Source organism: Lissotriton vulgaris, chromosome 2_1 (genome assembly GCF_964263255.1).
Source record: "Lissotriton vulgaris chromosome 2_1, aLisVul1.2, whole genome shotgun sequence".
In the NCBI taxonomy this organism is placed as follows: domain Eukaryota; kingdom Metazoa; phylum Chordata; class Amphibia; order Caudata; family Salamandridae; genus Lissotriton; species Lissotriton vulgaris.
The window spans coordinates 1,156,873,838-1,156,883,818 of record NC_141687.1 but is presented as its reverse complement, the minus strand read 5'-3'; positions in this window follow the sequence as shown (position 1 = coordinate 1,156,883,818).

The following is a 9,981-nucleotide window of genomic DNA, read 5'->3' as shown; positions in this document are numbered from 1 at the left end:
GAAGATTAAATGAACCACAAGTACCAGACATCCTTGCAGTGGACACGCCCACTGGGGCAGTACTTTTTAATCAGGAACATTTCCCGCCATGCAGTCTTGCGTTAAAACTAGCCTAAGAAGAAAGGCAGGAGCCCGAAACATGTCGGCTGTAAGTTGCTAATTAGCTGCCTGCATCTAAGTTGTTCCGTTTTGCTGTTTCCATTAAAGGATGGCAGAAACCTACCTGTGTGGGCGTCCATTGTTGGAGGCAACTTTTGATGGGATAATATATATATATATATATATATATATATATATATATATATATATATATATATATATATATATATATATATATATATATATATATATATATATATATATATATATATACGTATATATATATATATATATGTATATATATATATATGTGTAATACCAAGTTCCCAAAGCTACGAGAGGACACTGATTGAGGCTTTGGATTCGAACTGCTCGACTTCATGCAAGCACAGTGCTCCATATGCTTACTTAGTTTGCTTTTCTGCCCTGACGCCTACTATAGGTTTAATATTTTGCACAAAACAATTTCACACACCTTGAACTTGAAGGTGATTCTCAGCACGCATTCAGGAACTGTATATTCCAGCATGCACTATAATTGAGTGCTCTTCAGCACACGCCCTTGGGGGGCGGGCATGTGAATAAAATCAACCGGAAATTGAACAAAATGAATGCGTGCCTCTTTGTGTGTGAAAGCAGCCCTGGAAGAAGCGGCGTGAGGCCGCGAAACGCGTTGGCACATCTAAATACTCAGTTGGAGCAAAAAGCAAGCTGCATCAACACTGCCTGATGGTAGAGCACTGTCGAGTGTCCTCTCGTAGCTTTGGGAACTTGGTATTACACAAACTGCACGGCCTCCCTGCCGTGGAGAGAGCACCATCATCAGCTGGGAAAGAAGTTGCTGATTGAGGCTTTGGATTCGAACTGCTCGACTTCATGCAAGCACAGTGCTCCATATGCTTACTTAGTTTGCTTTTCTGCCCTGACGCCTACTATAGGTTTAATATTTTGCACAAAACAATTTCACACACCTTGAACTTGAAGGTGATTCTCAGCACGCATTCAGGAACTGTATATTCCAGCATGCACTATAATTGAGTGCTCTTCAGCACACGCCCTTGGGGGGCGGGCATGTGAATAAAATCAACCGGAAATTGAACAAAATGAATGCGTGCCTCTTTGTGTGTGAAAGCAGCCCTGGAAGAAGCGGCGTGAGGCCGCGAAACGCGTTGGCACATCTAAATACTCAGTTGGAGCAAAAAGCAAGCTGCATCAACACTGCCTGATGGTAGAGCACTGTCGAGTGTCCTCTCGTAGCTTTGGGAACTTGGTATTACACAAACTGCACGGCCTCCCTGCCGTGGAGAGAGCACCATCATCAGCTGGGAAAGAAGTTGCTGATTGAGGCTTTGGACTCGAACTGCTCGACTTCATGCAAGCACAGTGCTCCATATGCTTACTTAGTTTGCTTTTCTGCCCTGACGCCTACTATAGGTTTAATATTTTGCACAAAACAATTTCACACACCTTGAACTTGAAGGTGATTCTCAGCACGCATTCAGGAACTGTATATTCCAGCATGCACTATAATTGAGTGCTCTTCAGCACACGCCCTTGGGGGGCGGGCATGTGAATAAAATCAACCGGAAATTGAACAAAATGAATGCGTGCCTCTTTGTGTGTGAAAGCAGCCCTGGAAGAAGCGGCGTGAGGCCGCGAAACGCGTTGGCACATCTAAATACTCAGTTGGAGCAAAAAGCAAGCTGCATCAACACTGCCTGATGGTAGAGCACTGTCGAGTGTCCTCTCGTAGCTTTGGGAACTTGGTATTACACAAACTGCACGGCCTCCCTGCCGTGGAGAGAGCACCATCATCAGCTGGGAAAGAAGTTGCTGATTGAGGCTTTGGATTCGAACTGCTCGACTTCATGCAAGCACAGTGCTCCATATGCTTACTTAGTTTGCTTTTCTGCCCTGACGCCTACTATAGGTTTAATATTTTGCACAAAACAATTTCACACACCTTGAACTTGAAGGTGATTCTCAGCACGCATTCAGGAACTGTATATTCCAGCATGCACTATAATTGAGTGCTCTTCAGCACACGCCCTTGGGGGGCGGGCATGTGAATAAAATCAACCGGAAATTGAACAAAATGAATGCGTGCCTCTTTGTGTGTGAAAGCAGCCCTGGAAGAAGCGGCGTGAGGCCGCGAAACGCGTTGGCACATCTAAATACTCAGTTGGAGCAAAAAGCAAGCTGCATCAACACTGCCTGATGGTAGAGCACTGTCGAGTGTCCTCTCGTAGCTTTGGGAACTTGGTATTACACAAACTGCACGGCCTCCCTGCCGTGGAGAGAGCACCATCATCAGCTGGGAAAGAAGTTGCTGATTGAGGCTTTGGATTCGAACTGCTCGACTTCATGCAAGCACAGTGCTCCATATGCTTACTTAGTTTGCTTTTCTGCCCTGACGCCTACTATAGGTTTAATATTTTGCACAAAACAATTTCACACACCTTGAACTTGAAGGTGATTCTCAGCACGCATTCAGGAACTGTATATTCCAGCATGCACTATAATTGAGTGCTCTTCAGCACACGCCCTTGGGGGGCGGGCATGTGAATAAAATCAACCGGAAATTGAACAAAATGAATGCGTGCCTCTTTGTGTGTGAAAGCAGCCCTGGAAGAAGCGGCGTGAGGCCGCGAAACGCGTTGGCACATCTAAATACTCAGTTGGAGCAAAAAGCAAGCTGCATCAACACTGCCTGATGGTAGAGCACTGTCGAGTGTCCTCTCGTAGCTTTGGGAACTTGGTATTACACAAACTGCACGGCCTCCCTGCCGTGGAGAGAGCACCATCATCAGCTGGGAAAGAAGTTGCTGATTGAGGCTTTGGATTCGAACTGCTCGACTTCATGCAAGCACAGTGCTCCATATGCTTACTTAGTTTGCTTTTCTGCCCTGACGCCTACTATAGGTTTAATATTTTGCACAAAACAATTTCACACACCTTGAACTTGAAGGTGATTCTCAGCACGCATTCAGGAACTGTATATTCCAGCATGCACTATAATTGAGTGCTCTTCAGCACACGCCCTTGGGGGGCGGGCATGTGAATAAAATCAACCGGAAATTGAACAAAATGAATGCGTGCCTCTTTGTGTGTGAAAGCAGCCCTGGAAGAAGCGGCGTGAGGCCGCGAAACGCGTTGGCACATCTAAATACTCAGTTGGAGCAAAAAGCAAGCTGCATCAACACTGCCTGATGGTAGAGCACTGTCGAGTGTCCTCTCGTAGCTTTGGGAACTTGGTATTACATATATATATATGTATATATATATATATATATATATATATATATATATATATATATATATATATATATATATATATATATATATATATATATATTCACTGAAAAAACCATAGGTTTTACACCAGTTATAGTTAGGAATTAGCATTTAAAAAACCTATTAAATTCACTGAAAAATGCATAGGTTTCACACCAGTTATAGTTACCTGGAAATTTTACTGATATAAAACCATTGAAATTCCCACATTATAGTTAGTTGGACTCACTATAACTTGCGCGCCTGCAATGCACTGCTGATGATGTCACATATTACATCACTCATGACATGGTCAGTGACATCACTCATGACATCACTGATGACACCATCCAGTGAATGTGTGTCTTTCTGAAAGATAAATTTGTTTTATATATGTATTTGTAAAGGTCGATGGAAGAATAAATGGTTAAATAAGTGTGTAAATGGATGTTTTTAAAAAAAAAAATTATTTGTTAACTGCCTTATTAAGTGTATCTTAGTGAATACATATATTAGCGAGTAACTTTTAAATATTGAAATATATGTATCAGTGTTTCACTTTGTGTATAAGTGGCTGCATGGGTTGGTGACTGACTCACTGTTTGTATGTGTTTTGAAGACAGCATATGTGCAGGACTGTATGGGTGGATGAGTGTGTATATGTGTGTGTTAGTGAGTGAATGACTATCTCACTAGTGTCTTTATCAGTAACTACATATGTTTTAATCTATTATATGTGAGTATTGATGTATATAAGTGAGTATATGTCAGAGCGAGAGATTGTAAGAGTTCCTGTTTAAATAAGTATGTGTTTCTATAAGTGATTGTTTAAGAAAGTAAGTATGTGTAAATTTCCATAGAAGTAAAGTGGTAGTGTTTGTATTGTTCTATATGCAAATAAATGGATGTTCAATAGTTTATTTGCATGTGTGAGTATGTGTGTGAGTAACTTTTGGATGACTGTCGGTGTGTAACAGGATGTATAGGTGTATCACTACATATGATGAGTGAGTATATGTATGAGTGACTATATAGAACTGTTGGTGAATGAGTGGATGTGTATATAAATGGTGGAATTACTGAATTGGTTGTTGTAACTGGTATGGGTATCTCAATTTTTTGAAAATGTTAGTTTCTATTTTTGAATATGTGTTTCAAGGGTTACATTACACTGAAAGGAGGTCTGTCACTCTGTCACAAGGATGGTGTCATCAGTGATGTCATGAGTGATGTCACTGACCATGTCATGAGTGATGTAATATGTGACATCATCAGCAGTGCATTGCAGGTGTGCAAGTTATAGTGAGTCCAACTAACTATAACGTGGGAATTTCAATGGTTTTATGTCAGTAAAATTTCCAGGTAACTATAACTGGTGTGAAACCTATGGTTTTTTCAGTGAATTTAATAGGTTTTTTAAATGCTAATTCCTAACTATAACTGGTGTGAAACCTATGGTTTTTTCAGTGAATTTCATAGGTTTTTAAAATGCTAATTCCTTTCTATATCGAGTTTGTAACCTACGATTTTTTTTAATTTGCTGATTTGTGTGAGTATTAATTAGTATTGTTTTTTTATATTAATATTTTTTGAAATTTTTTTTAAATCATTTTTTTGAGGGCGCTCTGGGTCCGCGCACCGGTAAGCTCTCCGGAAAGCGCACCCAGAGCGCTACTTGCGTTTGTGTAAAAAAATATGAATGAAAAGTAAATAATAACGCAAGACATTTAGTACCGTACATATAAAAGCAGTTTTTTTGAATAAGGAAATGAAAATAATTTTGCATTTCCGTGAAACTATCAAAACGTCACTTCGGTGCGCCGCGTAAGCATCCCCGAAAGCGCCTACGTTCGTGCCGCGTATGTGACCTGGAAGCGCCTACGTTCGCGCCGCGTATGCGCCCGGAAGCGTCTACGTTCGCGCCGTGTATGCACCTACGTTCGCGCCGCGTATGCGCCCCGGAATCGCCTACGTTTGCGCCACGTATGCGCCCCCGGAAGCATCTACATTCGCGCCGCGTATGCGCCCCCGGAAGCGCTCCGGTGCGCGCAGCGTCAGCGCGTCAAGTCATGTGACCTTAAAATAACACTTTTCAATGGTTGCTAACAGTTTTTTTTACAAAGAATGAAATCCCCACCCGTTTCACAGCAGGCGTTCAGGCCCTTTCACATGGGGCCTGGCCCCATGTGAAAGGATGCATTGCTGGAGTTGCATCATTTTTGAGACACACTCCGGCAATGCATCACTTTTGCGCTTACAGATACGTCTGAAATACTGACGTATCTGTAAGAACTTCCGACATAATACATCATAAATTTAATATGACGCATGAGTAGAAGACTGAAGGCCTCATTTATGAGGCCATGCGTCACTTTAACGCCACCGGTGCGTCACTTTTTGTGACGCTTCAGTGCTGTAAATAATGAACCTTATTCAGTCATATTTACAAAGTGACGCATCTAGGTAGATGTGTCACTTTGTTAGCCCCTCCGCCACATTATACCTACGTCAGGTGTAATGTATGCAAAAGGGACATATTGATGCAAGAAAGGGTCGTAGAGGTGACGCAGTGAAATCTATGAGATATCACTGCGTCACTTTTATGACGCTGTTGCGTCCAAATCTTACGCCTGTTTCACAGCAGGCGTGCAGGCCCTTTCACATGAGGCCTGGCCCCATGTGAAAGGATGCATTGCTGGAGTTGCACACTCCAGCAATGCATCACTTTTGCGCTTACAGATACGTCTGAAATACTAACGTATCTGTAAGAACTTTCGACATAATACGTTATATATTTAATATGACGCATGACTAGAAGACTGAAGGCCTCATTTATGAGGCCATGCGTCACTTTAACGCCACCGGTGCATCACTTTTTGTGACGCACCAGTGCTGTAAATAATGCACCTTATTCAGTCATATTTACAAAGTGACGCATCTAGGTAGATGTGTCACTTTGTTAGCCCCTGCGCCACATTATACCTACATCAGGTGTAATGTATGTAAAAGGGACGTATTGACGCAAGAAAGGGTCGTAGAGGTGACACAGTGAATAAACTGGGTTTTCCCCATGCTACGCTTCCCGGTCCGCTCCCCGGAACGCGTACCGGGCGCTCCCCACACGCAAATCGTTTGTTTGCCCCTGGGGACCCTATTATAGCCCCTACATCAAACCTAGGGGGTCGGGGGGGGGGTCTACCCTGCCCCCTTATGGTCAGCTTTCTACGCGCAAGTTGCGTGTCGCGCCTGGTGCGCTCCCCGGTACGTGCCTATAGATATATATATTATTTTGAACCTAATTTACTCAAAATCACTGGAGCACATATCTTGAGACATAGCAAAGGCACATCGAGCTACCAGTCCCTACAATTTTGCCAAGTTTGGTGGAAAACAATTCAGCCGTTCGGGCTAAAAGTGAGTTCGACCGCCCTATGGAAATTAACATGGGGAAAACACGTTTTTGGACCCCCCTTTTATCTTGGCCCACGCTTGACGAATCCCCCCAAAACATTCAAGGAAGGACCGGAGCTCCGCGAGGCAAATATTAGGACATTTTCAGGCAGATTCGTCAACCGGTGCCAAAGTTATTCCAAATAGAATTTTGAGATTTTGCATTGAAAAAAATCCTAACTATAACTACCTTCTGGCGACCGCCAGTAGGTAATATATGTATATCTATTACCTACTGGCGGTCGCCAGTAGGTAGTTATAGTAAGGATTGTTTTCTATAGGAAATCTGCAACATTCTATTGGGAATAACTTTGGCGCCGATTGAGGGATCTGCCTGTAATTTTCCTGATATTTGCCTCGCTGCGCTCCGCTCCTTTCCTGAAAGTTTGGGGGGAATTCATTAAGCGGGGGCTGAGATAAAAGGGGGGTCACAAAACGTGTTTTCCCCATGTTAATTTCCGAACGGCTGAATGGATTTCCACCAAACTTGGCAAAATTGTAGGGACTGGTAGCCCGATGTGCCTTTGCTATGTCTCAAGATATGTGCTCCAGTGGATTTTGAGTAATATAGGTTCAAAAAAATATATATATCTAGAAGCGCGCCCCGGTACGCGCACCGGGGCGCACTCCAGCGCGCTACGCGAGTTCGCAAGCGGAAAGCAGATTGGCTCTCGGGTGTCTGTCAACATTCCAAACAGTCCGGAGCGGCCGCCATCTTGTGTCTCGGTAGGATCGAGACACAAGAGGTGGCAAAAACAAAGGGGGAAATAACCACAAGGTGGCAGGGTAGACCCCCCTGACCCCCTAGGTATGATGTGGGGCCAACATTTTTTTTTTAGATTTGCGCGGGGGAGCGCCCGGTACGCGCACCGGGAGTGTACCGAGGAGCGTACCATGGGGAAAAAAGAACTACAGAGTTTTAAAAAAATGTAGCATTTTTTTATAAATTGGAGGTAGTTCTAAAAAGAACTGTTTTTTTATTCTTTTTGTTGTTTTATATTTGTTTTATTGTTTTTTGGAACATTTTTTACTTTTTTTGACTTTTATGAACAATTTTATATTTTTTTGTAATTTTTATGGGGACAAACAAAAAACAGGGAATTGTAAACGGCTCAACTGGAGCAAAAAAAACCAGGAAAAAATTAAGGTTTGTTTTTGCACTTGTGGTTGTCTCCAGCACAGTTATCCAGTTTAATACTTGGCTCTCCATAGCAAATTGTAGTCCCGCAAAATTTTCAAACTATTTTAAAATCTCCAAACTTGGTTTGGATATTTGGGACCATCTCCCTTGTCTCTGGACCCGATGGATTGGGTTGTTTACTTTGGGAGGTGCTGGGAGAAGATTGGGGAGGGTTTCTGGTCAGTTATCTGACCTCTGCCGCAGCATAGTTGTTTGGGTGCCGGCGTTCCATGTGGCGAATCATGGTATTGTTGCCAAAAGAATACTTTTTGGCAGGGTTCCCCCTGGAAAGTACAGCGCCACAGATCAGACATGTAACTTTCGGAGCATTAACTTTCTTTAGGCCCCTTGGGATTTAAAAAAAACTCCCAGACAATGTGCTCCTTTGGCTTAAAGGGGGTATTATCTTCAGGACGGAACCGCCTCTCCTCCTCCTCCTCCTCCTCCTCCTCTTCTTCTTCTCCACCACTGTGGTGTTGTGGTGGTCCTTGCGGTGGTGGTGGTGGTGGTTGAGATGCTCCTGCTGCTGCTGCTACTGTAGCCATTTCTCAGTACAAATAGGTCTGCAAACAGGTCCTCCTCAGTCAAAGTACAAAGTGAGAATGAGGAAAAAAGGTGGGGCTTTCGTCATCTGGAAAAAAAAACTTTTCTTAACCAATGAAAAGTGTTATTTTCAGGTCACATGACCCGACGCGCTTACACTACGCACCCCGGGGCACGCCCCGGGGCGCTTACGTAGCGCGATCGTATGCGCTCGGGTGCTTCCGGGTGCGCTTACGCCGTGCGTATCACACGGACACGGCTACGCGATACGTCACAATGATGTTTTCGTTCACGGAAATAGCGCAATCGGGATGCTCACCGGTACACGCACCCGGGCGCGCCGCAAGACCGCGCTTTCCAGTGCGCACACCGGTACGCGCACCTGGAGCGCTCCAGGGCAAAAAAAACAAACATCAGCAATATACATAAAAAAATAGCATTACATAAATATAAAATTTAGGATTCATTATAAAAAATATTATATTTGATAGCAATAGAAATTTGCTATTTAAAAACCTTAGAAATGCACTGAAAAAAACATAGGTTTGAGGCCCTACATATCGTTAGGAATTAGCATTTACAAAACCTATGAAATTCACTGAAAAAACCATAGGTTTCACACCAGTTATAGTTAGGAATTAGCATTTAAAAAACCTATTAAATTCACTGAAAAAAACATAGGTTTGACACCAGTTATAGTTAGCTGGAAATTTTACTGACATAAAACCATTGAAATTCCCACGTTATAGTTAGTTGGACTCACTATAACTTGCGCGCCTGCAATGCACTGCTGATGACGTCACATATTACATCACTCATGACATGATCAGTGACATCACTCATGACATCACTGATGACACCATCCTTGTGACAGAGTGACAGACCTTCTTTCAGTGTAATGTAACCCTTGAAACACATATTCAAAAATAGAAACTAACATTTTCAAAAAAATGGAGATACCCATACCAGTTACAACAACCAATTCAGTATTTCCACCATCTATATACACATCCACTCATTCACCAACAGTTCTATATAGTCACTCATACATATACCCACTCATCATATGTAGTGATACACCTATACATCCTGTTAGACACCGACAGTCATCCAAAAGTTACTCACACACATACTCACACATGCAAATAAACTATTGAACATCCATGTATTTGCATATACAGCTATACACACACTGCCACCTTACTTCTAAGGAAACTTACACATACTTACTCTCTTAAACAATCACTTATAGAAACACATACCTATTTAAACAGGAACTCTTTCAATCTCTCACTCTCACATATACTCACTTATATACATCAATACTCACATATACTAGATTAAAACATATGTAGTTACTGATAAAGACACTAGTGAGACAGTCATTCACTCACTAATACACACATTTACACACTCATCCACCCATACAGTCCTGC